Here is a 19,998-nt window from a genome sequence, read left to right on the forward strand (position 1 = left end):
GTAATTTTAGTGAAGGTAATTGTTCTTGGATTCTTTGATAATTTTTCCTTGGCAAACTTTTGGTTTGGTTTTTGACTCGGTTATCTTGAGTCTTACGTTTTTTGTTAGGAAATAATGAATTAAAGTTGACACTGGCAATCTGGGATAAGAGGGATAGGGTGTTATAGTTTTGGAAATGGTTTTTCTTGCCTTCATAGCCCCCCTCAACGTGATCAAAATCCTTTTTCTCCCTTCTGAAACCTTTTTTTCTCAGTGGGTATGGAACTTTTACCATTCATTATCCCTCCATACACTTTGCTACAGCTACAACATTAGTGAATTATTGTGACAAACTACCTATCATATGCTTATAGTATGATGCCTTGAGTACATTTGCCAATAACATAACCATCTCTTTGTCTAAAAGTAAAGGATGTACCTGTGCAGTTAGATCCCTTCACCTTTGAGCATACTCTCTCATGTTTTCTTTATCTATTTTCTCTAGATGAGACAAATTGGTTCTATCAAGGGCAATATCCATATTGTATTTATACTATTTGATAAAAGCATTCACCAGATCTTTCCATCTTTGAATCTTAGTGTTATCTAATCTCATATACTAGCTTAGTATTGCCCCACTCAAACTGTACTGAAAGAAGTGCATTAATAGTTTTCCATTGTGTAATACTTTTGCCATTTTGTTGTAATAAGATTTGAGGTAGATGACAAGACATTAGATTCCAATGTACTTGATAAACAAGGGAATACAAAACGTTTTTAATACAACCACATTCAGGACTAGATATATTTTCACGACTTATACAAATCCACTCCCTCGATAGCCCTTATTCTGGATTCCAATGTTGTCATTTTATCTTGATTAATGTCATTAGATGATTTTGTCTTATGAGATTCATTGGCAAATACATCTATAGATGTATGGTTCAGTGCTGATATTGTTGTTTAACATAAGTGTTGTATTATACTAGGGTTTTTGACCCTGTTTCCCTATCCTTTCCCTGGGCTGAATTGTTGCTTGAGTCTGAGCAAAAGTGGTGGCTCAATTGGACAAGCCTTCATTAGAGGTATTTCTGAGTGTCTGGTTAAGTAAGCTAGCGATGTGAGCCATGCTAACCTTTAAAGAGTCCAACGTTTCTTGAAAATGGGCATTATAGTGAGCACATTCTTCATTTTCTATATTTCTATGTCGGAGTCAAGTGTTGTAAACTCTACGAATTTGAGCTTTTTAAGGACCTATATTTCAACTTGTATATGTATGTGATGATTTATAAACAAATACATGATTAAATGTATGATTGTGATCCATATGCCAATTTATGTTGGATATAAATTAGCCTTTCTGAACTGATTCATAACTTTCATAGCTCATTGAGCAGGATTTCTGAGTCCAACTGGTTGTTGTAAATGAGCATTTACCAAGTTCTTCTCATTGTTGAATCCCAAAACACATTAAAAAGAAAGGTGGGTCATGAACCTCTCATATATAATAAAAGAGCTCATACATTGCTTGAAAATTTCAAGATTCAAAAGCCCTATACATCACTACTCATAAAAAAAACATCTCCTCTATTAGATATGTTCCTAATAAAAAATGTGATGGCACTCATATGTTCTTGATACTTTATAACATCATTTCCAATCTATATGGCTTGTTGTTGCAACCTTTCAATATGACAAAGTACTTGCTCAATTTTCTTTGTCATCTATCTTATCTTATCATGGAATAAGGTATTATCAATTACCCCATTAGTGGTTACTAAAGCCTCATTACTTCTTTTTAGCACTCGTACTATGGTCTCAAACTATGTTACTTTAACCATTACCCTTTGCAGGTCCTCTCTCTCAATATCAAGCTCAAATATTTTGGAGTTAATTTGAACTTTAAAACTATTACTATAGTCTTGACATTCTTAATGCTCTTGCTTAGTGCTAAGTAACTCCTAATTCATTGTGAGGTAATGACTTCTAAACTCTTTCAGCTCCTCTTCTCGGATTTCCATCTCAGATTGCAACACCATGATCTATTCCTTCAAAGACTAAACATGTCAAACTCAACATCTTTCCTAGCGCTCCTCTTTTCCTCAGACTGCATTGTGTATTGGGACCAAGTTCTTCTTTCCTCTTCCATGTCAATCCTGTCTAACTAGCTTTTCTCTTTTTCAACACCCAACTTCTTTCTAAGGTTTTATCTTTCTTTCTTCAAAGAATCTAATATTTCCTTATCGGTATTTATCTTGTCTTTGGAAGACCTCTTGACTTTGGCCAACTCTTTTTCTGTTATCACATGCTTGCTAAGCAACCCTTCATACTTGGCTATTTGGGTTCTCAACTCATCTTCGATACCCTTGGTTATATCTTCGACTACCACAACCCTTTTCTTCCATTTTTTACTATCTCATGATCATTTATCAAACTTGTTAACTGTTCATCCTTCTCTTTCAATTGTTGGTTCAAGTAATTTCTCATTTTATCTTCCTCTTCCAACTATTATTTCAAAAGTTGTTGTTGCCCTTTGCTATGGTAGAGTTCAATTGTGCATTTCCTTAGTTGCTTTCTTAACTCTTCCTCGTATCCTTTTTCTTTTTGGTAGTTCCACTTTTGATTTTAAATTTCCAATAATCCTAGAAGGCCCTTTGTTTCTCCAAAATATGTAGTTTTGACTAAATAAAGATTCAACTCTATTTCCTTATCTTTATTCACCAATAAAAGTCTTTTCCAGTTTTGTCTAATAAGCTCTATTTCTTTGAGGGATGACTCACATCTGAATAGACTAGTGAAATCTGTTAATCCCAGAGTTCTTGGTATATATTGCATTCCACTTAGTTGTCTTATTACAAGCGCGAGTGCATAATTGATGTATCCAATCATACCAATAAGAGAAACCTATATCTTACTACCACAACTCATTATATAGACTACGTTGCTCATTCGTGGTGCTTTCCACATGAAGTTGATTTGTGGTAATGCAACATATTTCTCCACCCATGGTTCCTCATCCAAGTTCTTCCAAGCAGTAAAACTTAAAGCATAAAAAGAAAAAATTTAAAGCATAAAAAGAAAAAATGTACAGACTAACAGAAAAATAAAACACAGCAACTAGATAAACAAACAAAGCTTAGTCCATGGGAAGTCCCTGGTGGAATCGTTATTCTTTCGCTCGTGTGCGGCGTCGCGAAGATCATTCTTCTGGATCTGGGTTATCGGGAGAGTTATGGGTGGAAATGATAAGGAATTCTTGTCTTTTATCAATAAAAAAATAGGAAAAGAAAGTCTTCACCTAATATTATGATCACTAGAAAGCCTAATGGTAAGTGAGAGTCTGGGGAAGGAGACTGGTTATGCAAGAGAAAGACGTATCACATCTAGTGCACCCTGTTTATGGTAAGTTATTTTGTTGTTTGCTCGAAGTCTTGTTTATATTCGTTAGTCCATCTAAGGTTCGAGAAAAGTCCTTCTTGGGAAGGAAATCCTTATGTCATCATATTAACACCTAGTCATTCTAAAGCTCATAAAAATTTGTCTAAGGTTTAAGAAAAGTCCTCCTTAGTAAGGAGATTCTTATTTTATTAGGTTAAACCCTAATTATCCTAAAGGCCAAGAAATAAAAAAAGGTTTTTATATGAAATTTTTGTCAAATCCTAATGGATAATTGTAAACTTGTTATGATACTCATTAACTGATTTTTTTTTGTATTTGTCAAAGTATGATGAAAATGTAATTTTTTTCGTATAAAATATGCATGAAAATTCTAGAATTTGGTCGTATGTACATCAAATAAAACATATTTTTTGTATTGTTGAAATGAGGAAATTGTTTAGAAAATTTTGGAATTTATGAAAATTTCAATGAGAAGTGAGTATTTTTAATTTCATGTCAGTATTTTACAATATATGTCTATAGCCCTCGATATTAAATGAAATCCTTGAAAAGAAACATATTTTTGTGTTTTTTAAATAAAAGACTTTTTTAGTTTTTGAAACTTTTTTGGGATTCTTAGAGAAAAATCAAGTATTTTTTATATTGAGTACGTATTTTACATTATAAGTTTACGGTCTGATATTTGATAAAATTGCTAGAAAAACACGCGAGGGACCTAAAAATAATTTCAAAATGGTCCCTAGATTTTTTATATACTTTTTAAGGGTTTGTTTGCCTAGACACACAAGTATAGACAAATTAAGACAAAAGGAAAAAGCTTAGGGCATGTTTGTCAAATGTGCCCTTAACCTAAAATCAGAAGTATAAAAAATTTCTTAAGAGCGTGTATGAAAAATACCCCCTAAGAAGCCAAACAATGCCTTAGTTCTTAAGGAAAAACAAGGCGGGCCAAACACACCCTTAAAAAAAGGTCTCCCGTCTGCTTAGTGATGGTCTTCATAAAGACAATATAGAGACATTGCGAGAAATGGTTAAAGCACGCATGCCCATCAATACCAAGCAAGCACTCAGATATATGTTGGATGTTTCATGCATCTGAACCCTGGCCGATAGTCATAAGGCACATTGCTAATCCCTCACCTAACATAGAAGTTTGTGTGTGCTTCCAAAAATTAAAGTAAGTGATGCATGAGACATTAATCCATATCCAATATACAAATGCATGTGTCATACATATAAAAGAATCCATGTTGATAATAAAAATGATACACAAAAAACAGTAAAATTTAAAGCATAAAAAGAAAAAATGTATAGACTAACAGAAAAATAAAACACAGCAACTAGACAAACAAACAAAGCTTAGTTCATGGGAAGTCCCTGGTGGAATCACCATTTTTTTGCTTGTGTGCAGCGTCGCGGAGATCATTTTTCTGGATATGGGTTATCGGGATAGTTGTGGGTGGAAATGATTTAAAAAAAACTTAGTTATTGGGTAAAACATTTCTTATAATATTTTTTTTAATAAAAATCACTCTTTGATTAATTAATTTACTCTAATTCTTTCATTTTTTAATATTAAATTGTATAAAATAATTTATTAATTATTTTGAGCAATTGAGTTTTTCATATTAATTCGATGAAATGAAAATTAAACTTTTAATACAATTACACTCTTAAAAGTGTGTGTGTGAGAGAGTGAGAGAGTGAGAGGAGGGGGGGGGGGATTTTTTTAAACTTAGTTATGTCAAACTCATTTTTATCTTCGTTTCTACAACTAAATGTATTTTGTACTAGTTGTCTTCTCCTCTTCTGTTTTAATTTCTGTTTCAATACAATAACTAAATAATACCTAAATATATCAATGGAACAAATAACTTTAAAAACTAAATTGTACACTCTTAAGGGCTACTCTTGTAATAATTATTTCAGTAATAATTAAATCACATGTTTATTCTAACCTCATAACAAACACCACCTTAACATGAAAACTCCCTTTAAATTAATGCTTCAAAATTCAAAGAATTTAACTAAGATTTATAAAATCTAATATAAAGAATTTAACTAAGATATATAAAATCATATATCACTCCACAAGTTTTAACAACCTCTCTAAATTAAAGATACAATTTAATAATTAAAGAAAATACCAAACTTTGGCACATTAAAGAAACAAAAAACTTATGCATAAAATCAAATCATTTAACCTCGTGATTGGAAGCTTCCATCCATTAACCATGTTAAACCATTATTTATAAGAATTTAATATGCTCAAATCATATATGATGAACATGGAAAAGCGAATCAATTTTTTTGGGCGTCTTCTAGATATCGTCTTATAAAGGGCAAAAAGCTAAGAAATTCCCCTTAACTATTATTGGTCGAGGTATCATTAGTTTATGAAGTGTAATTAATCCTTAAACAAGTTATTTTATTTGATTTAACCCACTATCAAATCAAATTTGGAGGAATCATATATATCGCTAATGGAACATGTCACGTGCTAGTTATGTGCGAGACTAAAAAATCATTGTTAAATCAAATAAGAAAACCTCTTGAAATATTGGTTAAAATGCCTTTAGTTTTGATCAAGAACAACAATGTTGCATCAAAACAAAGTTTTATGAAAATCTTATTTGCTTCTATTGTATATTGAATTTATGATATGATATAAGATGTTTCATAACACCTAATTAAATCGATGTAAAAAAAAACCTAACAAGAATTTGTCATACACCAACCAACAATTAAATTGATCTAATGATCCATATATTCATTAAATAGAATATAGAGCACTTGTACCTTTTAAATCAATAAAAATAATTCTAAACTTTCAAATAACAACCGAGGATATTGAATCCTTCCAATCTCAAAATAATTGTTTAAATCAACTACGTACGTACATACTATTACCCGCCACTTCAAATTATCCTATTAGAGGGCTAGGACTGCATATATAAATATAAAGAAAACCGCAACAAACAAAAAATAAAGATTATACAATTAAGTATTTTGTTGGATTAAGCTATGCTTACACCGATCAAAAGCAAGGAGAAAATTCATTAATAATCAACACAATACAAGTTTGAAAAGCTCTCAAACCTAGTATATATCAAATACATCCTACTCTCATGATGATTCATTCTGAACTTGTTTTGATTTTGTGTTTGTATTCTTCGTGAGATAAATACTTCTCTATTGATGAGCGAATGATCTTATACATATGCATTATGCATTCAAATGACAGGGAATTTTCAATTATTTAATGAAGTAACATGACTTTTATATCAGAACATAGAATAAGGATCATAATAATTAATTAATGATGCATATTTTCTAAACACCGTCGTCTCCTTTATTCTGAACGCTAGCTATTATATTTTGCATGGCATACATAGATCGAGATTTTCTTAGTTTCCTAATATGAGTTCATGGTTTCTGTCGTCTATGTTGTTTTGATGACAATGTTGGCTTGATAATATATCATCTCAAATATGTGGTCTTAATTTAATTCCTTCATTAATTACATGCAACTAGCCTAATTTATTTTTTCTCAGATTATCGAATATGGGATTGGGATTTGAGGTTTCACTTCTCTTACTTTGCAAGAATACCATTGATTATGTACATGCCATGTTGACAACAAGTCTCTTGGCACTTCACTTTTCCGTAGCAAATAAAGCAACGATCGCTATTAAGAATGGAGGAGAGCTATTCTTTACCTGCACTCCTTCCCGAAATTCCTCCTTGGCAAACAATCGTTCCACAGTTTATTACTGGGTTTTACTCCCTTGAGCTGGTTTTTCATTGCACCAAATTGATATGCATGTGAATTTGGTTTCCTTGACTCTGCATGAAGCTAAGCTAGAACTGAGAGTGCTGAGATGGAATGGTGAAGATAATTTCATCCCACGATCTCTTATATATATATATATATATATATGGCTTTCCTTTTCCACGCAAATTAATGCATCTTCGTTAGCAAACTACAAAGCAGCAGCACTGATTTGAAATTAACATGAATAAAATGATTGGTACTAGACCTTTCTAATCAAATCATATTTTTAATATCTAATCAAATTATAGACAAGTTGATTTGCTATATATAGCACTATCTTTTGCCACCTCCCTACCTCCTTGTATTGAATCTGGAGACAGCCAAGGATTATTTCATATATTATGTTAGATATTACCGAAAATTTATTTTGATCCTTTGACTTATACACCTGTTTTGATAAAAAAAATATTACCCAATATCAATTTGATAAATGTTCTTTCAACAGAAACACAAGTGAAGGCAATACACCTATGAATAGATAAGTGAAATCTTGATCAGTTTGAACAGGTAGTCAGTATTAGTTGATCTGTTCTTGTTATTAATTTGTCAATGAAGATTAAGTCTATCAAATTAGCTTATATATTTAAAATCAAGGACCCTAATATTAAGTTAAACACAGGTCACAGCATTGTATTTGGAATTTTCTTTTTATAGCAAACAAATATGAAGCATATAGCCCCCTCATCTTACTTTCCAATAGTATTTGTTTTATATAGATTGCTATATGAGATACATCGAGAGACACAAAAACCTTCGCTTAGATAAACTTAATTATATGAGCAATATAAGAGATAGAAAGCTGCCTTCTATGTATTAAAGGATATTTTAACTCTATATCAGAAGGTTGAATGCATGCAGAGGCAAGAAACTGTTACTTTAAGAGGAGGATGTGATTGTTTTTAAAAATATATTAAAATAATTTTTTTTGTTTTTTAAAATTTATTTTTGATATAAACATATCAAAATAATCTATAAATAAAAAATAAAAATTAATTTAAAATACAGAAAAAAATAAAAAAATTTTAAATTTTTTATAAACGCTTTTAAAATATAAAAAAATATAAAAACAAATGGATTAAATTAATGAGACTATTTATTTTTTATATTATCTAAAAATAAGTAAATTGCTTTTATTTCTTTAATTTAGTTAAAGAAGATAAAGATACATTTGATTGAAATAATTCTCACTTCAAGTCATCAAATAAAAAATAAATCAAAAACCCAAAAAGGCTCGGCTCCTTCAGGTTAAATATTAAAGGAAGAAAAGAGGACGGCAAGAGCAATTGGGTGTGCAAGAAGGCTATTCCGTATATATGAGTTGTATGTGATGATAAATGCTAGAGAAAATTCAAAAGTTCTATAGTATCTTTGAAAATCTGGGCGTAATTCACCTAATTAAGTACCATAATTTGTCTAATACTTTTTCTTTTTTTATTTACAAACAATATTCAAATCATTAACGCTCACCATTGTTGACTACTATGTGCACCTTGCCCTCCTTTGTGCACCTTGCCCTCCTTTCAAGGTGTTTAATTTTGGTGTCGATTGGTAATGTGGCTGCACATGAGATTAAAGCAAGTCGTAGTATTTTTATGTTTCACTATATTTCAAACCCTTTTTTATTTTGATGGGACCATCAATACTTGTGGCCAAACCTATAATTTAACAAAAGTTAGAAAAAGCAGCTACCAAGCAACAACAACCTCATTTTCCTCTCTTTTACTGTGCACAATCTCCACTATTCACGTGCATAGTGAGGAGTGTCTCTACTATTCCGCTGGTCCAAAGCTGTCCAAAGCTAAATAGAATCAGATTCGATTTAGTAAAATAAAAAAATTTTAATTTTTTTATTTATTTTTAATTGTGTTTTATTCAAAAAAATTAGTGTTTAACATTATTCAATGATACTATATAAATTAAAAAGAGATCGCTTAATAACGTAGCATTTGCAAAATTTGATCAGAATCTCAATTTTATTCATGATGATATTTTACCTAATGTTGTTGTGTGCTTAAGAAACCAACAAAACTGTAATCCTTGTTGGATGAATTGCATACGTGATGGAATTGTAGATAGTTTAATGGAATAATAAAAAATATTTTATATAAAGTATTATTTATTTCATAATGCAATAGAAATAATTAAATCTACAATATTTAAATTAAAAACCATCAATATATATATATATATATTTTAATTATTTTATAACCTCAATTTAAAAAACATTCTTAACCAAACACAATCTAAACTACTTTTTGATTCTAAAACAATCTCAACCAAAAATACTTTTTATAAAACAATTTTTTTCAAACTATAACCACAAAAATTATCAAAATACCAAACACATTCTACTCAGTTCTTTATAAGTCTTTGACTCACTTCTTTTGAGAACATAATTGTAGCCGTAATTTTTGGAGTTATGCAATCACTTAATAGCTTTCCTTACCTTTTTTATTAGAATTTTCCTTACATTATTCTTTGGAATCCAATTATAGATCCCCTAGGTGGAGATCATGTAGTATTTTTCATGCCATTTATTAATTAGAATTTATATGCTAATTAATGCAACTTCATTAGTATTTAATTAAGTAGTGTATCATATATCAATAATGAAGTTTATTTCTATTTACTCTTTTTAATTAATCAGCATCCCATGGGTAGACAGGAGATGCATTATATTTGAGATGAAATTATAAGCTAATTTTTTTGCCCTTAATTCGATGGAGCTTTTCTAAAGTCGATTCTACCTAGCACTACGTTATTCAATCCTTAATTACCAAGTCTTGTAGATATTCGAACAAGATTTTCAACAAAGCATTCAAAAACATATAGAATTATCATAAACTCTATATATATATATATATATATATATATATATATATATTAATCTTCAACGAGTTATGATTTAACTAGTTATTATCCTCTTCTCGAGGGATCTGGAGAATTCGAATCTGTCTTCTATAATAGTAAGAAAAAAAATCTTTTTTTGTTTATAAAAAAAAAAACTAAATATTTTTTCTGATTGTTGAGATGTTCTCTGGACTTTTCTTCCAATCGGAGATTTTAAATTCAAAACAACCATTGTTAACATCAATTAGGACTTTAAAGCAGCCTTATGGAGTATAACTAGATCTCGACCACCTTGGCTCTCTGGTGTAATAGTCACAGATTGACCTAGGGTTTTCGATTCTTGATCATACAAGCAAAGCACCATAAAAGAATTATCGTCTCATTGTCTAATGTTAGTGCGTTATTACATTATCAAAGAACTTGTAACCATTATTCTCTTCTTCTTAGATGGCCAAAATAGTTTAAATCTCTCTCAAGTCATGACAGCTTTAAAAGTATGTCCTCCTATATATTTGGCAATGGTGCTTGTGTGTGTGTGCGTGTGAGAGAGGGAGGGATGCAGAAAGGGAAAGTTGAATGTAATTTCTATATATTACCTTGAAAACCCTAGCGCCCAAGTGGAAGATCGAGAACTATATATCTAGGACAGGCACCAGCTTGCATATTCATGGATCCGTCCTCCATGTACACCAAAGATCTCTCAAAAAACCCTTAAAATAGTCTTCCGCAACCATGGATTTGTGGCTGCACGATGTCTTCATCATCATCACCTCTATAAACACCAGCCACCTACATAAAGAAGTTAATGGTCAGACTCGGTCGCTGTTGAAAAACCCATTTGTTCTCTTGGATTATAGCACACGAGTTCTCTAACCCTTCCCTTGAAGATATAAAAAAGCCCGTACATTTGTGACAGCTTGAAGCTGCGAGTTACCACACAGGGACCAAATTAATTAAGGAAAGTAAAGAGGCAGTACGACAAGTGTCAAAACACCAACATGGCATTCACCTGCACCTGCACCTGCACCTCAAGCTTGTTTTAATGTTTCAAACTTACTTTTGGTTTTGGAGTCAAAAACAAAAGAAAGAAACAAGTAAGGTGCAGGTGCAAATGCAGATAAAGGCAACATGTTGGCATGCTGGTCTGTTTATAATATTGCTCAACGCCAAACAACTAGTCGATCGATGCTTGGCCTCTCTGATCTTTCATCCTCCGGGCTCTGACAAATTTCCCGAGTGCCAGGAAAGATTTATAGAGCGAGAGAGGGAGGGGGGTGGGCGGGTGTGGGTGGGGAAAGAGGGTTTGCAAGTAAAAACCAAAAAGCCATTATGCGCGGATTGTGAATGGATAAGGATTTGACAAGCATCCATTATATAAAACCCAACAGTTTATAATAAAAGTGACGAGGGAACCTTAGCTGATTTATGTCTGTCCAATAAGCATAAAACATTAAAATCTTGATGGCCACAAGGCCACGTGATGGAAAGCCCCCCAAGCACGTGCGATTTGATGTGCAAACTAATCACTGATTGCCATGTGGTGATATTCATCTGACAGTCCACTTCAATTGACTGGCTTGCCTCGTGGGTGATAGCCGAGAATGAGAGGGATAGGAGTAGGGGTCGGTCTGACATTTGAATCAGAAAGAAAGAAAGCAGACTCTTAATGAACACCACAGCCTGCCTCTTCCGTTTTGGATTGTAATTGTTAATTAATCTTCTTCCACAGATCATTTTCTCTTTAATTTCTCATGTGTATTCAATAATGTGATGCATATGTTTTTGAAAGAGAGTGTTTAGACAACTTCAACGTTTTTTATATTAATATATCAAAATTATATATATATAGAGAGACACACACACGAACGAGAAATCTCAGTTCCAAAAACAAAATGAGTAGAAGCTCGTTAAGCTAGCCAGCTACACTACTGTCGTTGGTCCCCTTCTCTCTGCATGCCTCTAATAAGGACTGTCTTTCTCCTGAATATGTGGGCAGACTGGCTAGCTAGAGCTACGTGGGTTTTGATGTTGCTTTGGAGGTGGGTGGTAACTAGATAATAATAGTTATTTTTTACAATGTTTTTTTATTTAAAAATATATTAAAATAATTTATTTATTTATTTATTTATTTTTTATTTATATTAACACATTAAAATTATTTAATAACACAAAAAATATTAATTTAAAGTAAAGAAAAAAATTTAATTTTTTTTCAAAAACACTTTTAAAATATAAAAATAAACGGGGGTTTATAGCCCGTACATGAGTTTAGATAAAAAAATTTAAATGTAAAAATAATATTACGGTATAATTTTTTTTAATTGTGTTATTAAACTGATTTAATATGATTATTTTAAAATCTTACAATTTAATTCAAGTTTTAAATTAAATTATATGAAAGTTTGCTCGAATTAAAATTATTGATTTTATAGATCAAAATGCAATCTTAATGATTGATAAAAACAAAACTTAACTTTCAATAAAACTTTAAAATTATAATTTTTTTTCACAAAAAACTATTGAGATATCAACATATTAGAGTGATTTCATTCCCCAAATAAACCGTGTTATGAAATCCATTGAGTTTAATAATTTATTTTTTTATAAAATATATATTTTTTAAGTATATAATAAAAATATATCGTCACAAAATTAAACACCGACCTAAGAATAAAAATTTATTTGAGACAATGATACCCTTAAAAAAGCAAAAATAATAAAAAAAACCATGTAGTTTATTTTCCAACCAATACAATATTGAATGATAAAATCAAGAAAAATATTAAAAACAATTAACAAATCAAAAACCAAAAAAAAATATCCTGCTAGTGGATGAACTGTCAAACCTACAAATTTGGTAACTCGGGCTAACACGCTAAACTTGTGAACTGGATTATGAACTCTAGTAGGGTTATAAATTTTTTTCAAAACTATTTTTTATTTAATTATACGATAAAAAAAAATACGATCGTAAAATAAACCATAAACTTAATACTGAGATGATGTAAAAAATTAAACGAAAAATACAAATTAAAATATTTAACATTATAACACAAGTAATTTACCTTATTTGTGTTTAATGAATTTATAATAGAAAAATACATAAAACTTGTAATAGAAATTGACAAACAACATAAAATTTATTAAATAAAAAAATAATGTTGCACATATGAAAAAAATTATTATTTTAAAAAATAAATTTAATTTATATAAAATTAAAAAAAATACAATTAAATCATACCTAATTTTTTTAAAATTAAATACACTCAATAGTAATTGATCGATATATATGATAGAAGATACAAAAAGATAAAGGATAACAAAGCATTTGGTTCTGGAAAGGAAAATAGAAATGGGTGTTTTTTTTTTCTATCTTAGTTAATTTCATGTATTCAAAAAAAGAAGAAGTTAAAGGTGAGAGATAGATGAAACAAAATTATATATTTTTTCATAAATGTCATTTTAGATATTTTATAATTTTAATATTTATCTTCACATTGAGATCTAAACCATTGATTTTAATTAACTCAATTTCCACTATTAGATTTAAAACTAAAAGCTATAAAAAAACTTGAGAAATTTAAATAAGAGATAGAAAATAAAAAAACACTTAAAATATTAATTTAATATTTTTTAAATAAAAAATAATTTAAACACGCTTTTAAACAGTAAAAACAATCAATCATTCAACGACAATTCAACAATAAGATAACGAAGGAGATAATTATGCACGACGCGTTATTGATTTAAATAATACGTGTCTGTTAATCTTGTCCAGCCCAATCCAGGTGTCTAGCAGTATTCGAGTCAGCTCACGGTTTTTTGTAATGGAGGTACTGTCATCTTACTTCCAGGCCAGCAACTGGGGCTGAAGGCAAGTACGGCACCGTTGATTAGTAGTTTTTATTTAATATTTAATTACCAATAGTTGTATTTTTCTTTTTTTATTGATAATTTATTCACTGTACCCTGTTTTCTCCTTGTCTGGTAGCCAAGACAAAGCATTATGAAAGAGGACGGAAAAAAAAAGATTATATTTTTCTTTTCAAAAAGAAGAAATCTTATTTTAGTGATTTTTTTTTAATTTTTTATTTAAATCCTAATCAACATATTTTGGGGTTTATTGGGTGGTTCATTGTATTATTATAATCCACGAAAATTGCAATGTTTGGATTCAAATTAATCACTAGCTTACCATATATATAATTACTATATTTTTTTATTCATAATTTATTTATACTTTAATAAAAAAATAAATATTTATAAATTATTTATCGAATTTTATCAGATTTCGAGTATTATCTTTTTATTTTTCAATATAAAATAAAATTATATATATATATATATATTAAATAATGTATTATAATGTTATACATGTATATTATGTCAATATTTAAAAATATATTATGCGTATATATTTATATGATATAAATAAAACTAGATTATTAGATTCAATCAAGCTTATAATTAAAATTACAATTTAAAAAAAAACAAGTTAATAATTAAATACCTTTTATATTAAAAAAAAAATTAATTTTGCTTATAGCATAGCGCTAAGCTAAAAATACTAAAATAGACCAGGTGATTTGGCAGGTGGAGGGTAACGCAAAACTCATCTCTCTATTTTAACTTAGCAGCACATCTTATATGCATTTAAATTATATTATTTTAGCGCCTTTTGTTAAAAAAAAATATTATATTACTTTTATATTATGAAAAATAATTTTGTAATCAAAATGCTTTCAACGCTATTATTCAAGGTTTGAATTTTATAAGAGATAAGAAGAAAGTTATTTTCTTATGAATATTGTCACACTCGAATATTATGGTGACCGATTAAAAATTATTACTCGATTGGAAAAAAAACAGATATCTGGTATTTTGTTCTTTTAGAAGAAAATGTCTTGTTCAAGAAGTCGCCACCTAGTATTATGGTCACTAGAAACCCTAACTGATCAATATAGATTCTATGGTACGAAACTGGTTACGCAAAAGTGAAGATGCTATTACCCTCTAAGTATCCTACCTGAGGCAGGCTGCATTGCTGGTTTTCTCTAAAATTGCTTAAGAATTCGTTCTCCCTTTTCTTTTTCTTTTTTAATTCTTCTTCCATGTTCCTGACTCTGGCGTTGGTAAATATCTCACAAATCCAAAAAATAAGATACTCCTGACTCTGGCGTTAATGAATATTTTCGCAAAAAATAAATTTGAAGAAGAAATTTTCTATGTCATTTTTTCCTTGTTTATCCTTTATTATTATTTTCCCTTTTTAGACGGAAATAAAAAAACATTGCACGACGGATTTGCATTTAACAATAATAGGCCACAGATTGAGCTCATAACTTTTTAAAAAATACAAAACGCAAAGAAAAAAAATAAATCAAAATACGAGGGGCCCATAAATAAATCAACAAAGATCTCCAAATATTTTTGGAATTTTCTGATATAAAAAAGGAGCTCGTTTGGCCAAATATCAAACTAAAATGGGCATAAAAATTATGGCCAAGGTATAAGGGTATGTTTTGCCAAACACGCCCTTAATAAACATAATTTGGGCCGGCTGGGCCTAAAGCCCAGATCCGGCCCCCTTTCTCTTTTTTTTGGGCTAGGTCTAGCCCAACCAACATGGGCTAGGCTGGACCCAGCCGGCCCAGCCTGGTCACTGGCCCCAAGCTAGTGACCCTGCTGGGTAGTAGGCACGCGTGGCTCAACCCACGCGTGCACTACACAGTGCGAAGGTAATTAAAGTATCTTCACACTATTTTTTTTGCAACAATTACACAGAAACAAAGAGAAGAAAATGACTTTACCTGGTGAAGCCACCGACTAGAGAATGCTTTCCTTCTCTTCCTCTTTTCAGTCTCTCCTCCCTCTGTTCTTGGTTTTTTTTTGGGTTCTCTCCTCTGTTTTCTCACTTCTGTTGTCTCCCCTGTTTTTCTCATTTGTTTTTTTCTCTGTTTTTCTTCTCTGTTTTTTTTTCTCTGTTTTTTTTCTCTATATCGTCCCCCCCTTTTGCATGCACTGGGATCTATATTTATAGTGCAAGAGTCTCATCGCGTGTGGAAAATAAAGCTTCAATCAAACTCATTCTCTTTTTTGAAGTTTGAATTTGATTAAGAATCAAATTCAAAAGCAGATAACTATCATTATTTTGAAGGTAACGATTATCTTGAAGATAAGGATAAAATGACAAAAGCACATTGTAGTCCCTAGTTTTCACGCAAACTGACAAATCACACTTTTCATCGAAATAAATCTCTGATATTTTAATTTTACATTTTAAACCCTGTAAAATTAAATTAAAAACCAAGGGCCAAAATTGGGTTACAACAGTTGCCTCCTCTTTACAATGCTTAAGGTGCAAAGGCATTAGAAAATTTATTTTCTTTTGACTTTGTATAGTAAGTTTTGTAAAGAAGAATAATTGTGAAAACCCTTCCTCTTTTTCTTTCTTTTTTTATTGAGTTTTTGTTTTTGTTTTGTTTAAATGATCTCATTGTAATGGGTGACATACCCGGTGAAAAAAATACAAAGAAAGGGTCTCATTGTAATGGGTGACCTATCCAAATAAAAAAATAAAGAAAATATCTCATTGTAATGGGTGACCTACCCAAGAAAAAGAAGGGATCTCATTGTAATGGGTGACCTATCCAAGTGAAAAAAGAAAGTCATACAATGATGACATGATAGGGCTCAAAGATGCACTGTCCCCGAGATGGGGGCTTAAAGGAGCACTCGAAAAGAAAATGAGGGCTCAAAGACGAACTCGAAAAATACAAAGATTTTTTTTCCGCGACCTGATTCTCATGGGCGGCCTACCTAGGTTAAAATTTCTCATAGGTGAAAAATTTTCAAAAGCAATTTCAATCTTGGCCATTTCAAGGTGGCCTTCCATTTGATGGATACTGTAAGAGATTTCTCTTGTGAAATTTATAAAACTCATTGTCCAATGTCTTAAAGTTTAGATGATATGTATGCATTTTTACTTGATTTGAAATATAGACCCCAATTTCTTCTTAATCTTCTTGTTTGCTTGATTAATGACGACTTGCTATCTCTGATTTGGGTCATCTTCGTCGTTTAGCTTCTAGGCTACTCGAGTTGGCCCATGTAAGTTTCTTCCTAGATTCGTTTACACAGCTTAGCCTTTATGGTGCCCATCGAGACCCTCTTGCTTGATAGAGATTTTTCGTCTCGTCAAAAATTTTTTGAGGATCATTCATTAATCCCCGTCTCACTTTTAAAAACATTCGTTGTCACTTGCTGAAAGGATCAAGCTGCCTTTTATAAACCAAGATGCCCCCTTGTCTTGTTGTAGGAAATATTCATCTTTTTTTCTAGAAGGGATCGATTTTTCCTTCTCAACATAATGTTGCCCTCTTGTATTGGTCATTGCCCCTAGGTGTGCTTTGTCAGCAACTTTACCAAATAATGGTTTTTAAGTGATTATTTGTCTAGAATGAATCTTGAAATCTTGATCTTGTATTTTGAAAAACAAAAACTATTTTGATGTAAGTTTAAAAGCATTTGCTTTTGAAATCTTGCAACTCCTTGGTTTTTTCTTGGAAAAGAGATTATTTGCTTTTGTATTTGACGATATTGTTCTTGGTGAAAGTACATCTTATGGGTTTCCAAAGTGAAGGGCTCGAGAAAAAGCTCGAGGTTTTGTTTGAGAAAAACTTGTCTCTTTTTGAATACTCATTTTATCAGCATGAATAATAATGAGTAGTCTATTCTCGATGTCATGACTTATATGAAAAATTACTCTTTGCATTTTGAGAGCATTATTTATTACTCCAGGTTGCTTACTTGCTTGATTAGAAAGGACTTCTACAATCACGTAATGTAGACTGAGGTTTTTGGTTATGAAAAAAAAGATTATAAGGCTCAAAGAGTGTTTCAGGGTTTCAAAGATCGAGGATCGCTATTAGCAGTTCTACTCTTTGTGTCATTCCTTTTTTTTTGCCGCTTTTCTTTGATTCTCCCTTTTTCTTCTTCTTTTTATTGCTTTTTTAGGGCATACTCACTTTATCTTGGTTATCACTCTTTCGTGTGACTTGGGCATGCCCCTTAGCTTTTGAGTTTCTTAGGCTCTTATGCCTTTCTGGCTTTCTCATGACTCTTTTTTTTTCATCTTTTCTTATGGAAATTTTCACTTACCCCAAGTGTAGGGTGTGATCCTAGTCGGGATTTTTCATGAAAGAAACATTATTCAGGCTCAAAATAGGACCGCAAGGGATATACTATTTTAGAATATGGAAGGAATAACAAAGATGACATTTCCTCATTTCAAGCACAAGCATTTAAGATCAATAAACTTTGTTCTCGTCCAGTGTGATGATTTGAAATTTCGCAAAAAAATGCATTTCATGAGTCTATGAACAACAAGCTCACTACATACCATTATGCATACATTTAAAACATATAGCTCAAGAGTCATAGTGTGAGGATGACAGTTCATTTTCTATTCGTGCATTTTGGTTCAGAGTTTAGTCACCTCAATGAAGGAGTTGCTTTATTCATGTGTCATTCTACAAGTAGAATGTCAAAAATATCATTTTAAATAAACATCAAATTATTTTTGAAATCAAAATGCAAGTTCAATTTTCAAAATTCCAATGGGGAAACTGATTTTGGTAAAAGAGATTAATTGAGTCTATGAGATCACACGAGGCTTTAAAAGTGTATTTGTGAGTGTTTAGAGGGAATCCCTTTTAGGATATTTTGGTTGTAAATCAAAGAAAGGGACACAACTGAAGGACAAACTCATTATTTCATTGAAATCCTAAAAAGCAACAAAGACCTTATACTAGCAAGGTGACACATAAAAAGGCTAAACACTTAGCAATCATCGATTGGAATTTCTGGAATCTTCCAACCGTCCCTCTCCTATGAATAGGGGCACCTTCACCTTTCTAATAGTCAATTGAGGTCACACATAGACCGGTCTTGGTCTAATGACACTGTAGCTTTGTCTTCAGGACGAGTAATCTCTAGATGTCTTTGTTTTGGTAGCTATTTCTCTCATTTTTGTAACCACATTTGACATTGTGAACCTCAGTTTTTTTATTTTCTCTAGTGAAATGTTTTCTTTCCAGTCTAGTTAGCAACCCTTCCTAAATGGATAGCTTGTTCAATTCTCTCAACTATAACAGCCAGGTTAGAAAAATGTTGTGTAGAGCTTCGAACCAAGTATTCAAAGTATGAGGCCTTGAAAGTGTTGACAAACAAATTGATCATCTCCTATTCCAATAAAAGAGGATTAACTTTTGCGGCAGTCTCACGCCGCCTTTGAGTGTATTCTCTTATGGACTCCTTGTTGTCTTTTTTCATAGCTTACAAACTTGACCTATCAGGGCCCACAACCATATTGAACTTATATTGCCTACTAAAGGCATTAACTAAGTCCTTTCACTTTTTTATCTTGGTATTGTCTAACCATATATACTATGTAAGGGTAACGTTACTCAAACTATCTTGAAAGAAATGAATCAACAGTTTCTCATTACAGACTACCTCAACCATTTTGTTGCAGTATGCCTTGAGATGAGTTACATGGCATTGAATTCCTGTATATTTGATGAATTCTGGCACCCTAAACTTCTTAGGAATGACTACGTTAGGTACCAAACACATCTCGACAGCTTTTATATGGTCATGTAGGCTAGTTCCCTCGAATGCCCTCAGCATTTGTTCTAGGGCAGCCCATTTGTCTAGGCCATCTTCTTTTACCATCTTGTTCTTTTGATATTCTTTTATTGTAAGGTCAATGGTAGATGACATTCTTATGGGATTGTTGGTTGAGCAAATTGGGAATACATAGCCTGTTGAGACACCTCATTTGCCCTTAAACTCTGTGGATTTACGAGCATAGGTTCAGGGTGAGCCGTAAATTTACTTCTTCAGGTTTATATCTCAAGGCCTGTTCGAGTAGG

General features: G+C 31.4%; 1 long non-coding RNA gene across 1 annotated transcript; it reads right to left on the bottom strand.

Moving 5' to 3' along the window:
• Positions 1-7,841: 7,841 nt before the first annotated feature.
• On the bottom strand, positions 7,842-11,299 carry LOC133679963 (uncharacterized). The gene is made up of 2 exons (XR_009836247.1): positions 10,660-11,299; positions 7,842-9,001 (listed from the first exon to the last, which is right to left on the bottom strand). It is a non-coding gene; the product is annotated as an uncharacterized LOC133679963 (long non-coding RNA).
• Between the last annotated feature and the right edge of the window lie 8,699 nt (positions 11,300-19,998).

This window comes from Populus nigra, chromosome 19, assembly GCF_951802175.1.
Source record: "Populus nigra chromosome 19, ddPopNigr1.1, whole genome shotgun sequence".
Lineage (NCBI taxonomy): Eukaryota > Viridiplantae > Streptophyta > Magnoliopsida > Malpighiales > Salicaceae > Populus > Populus nigra.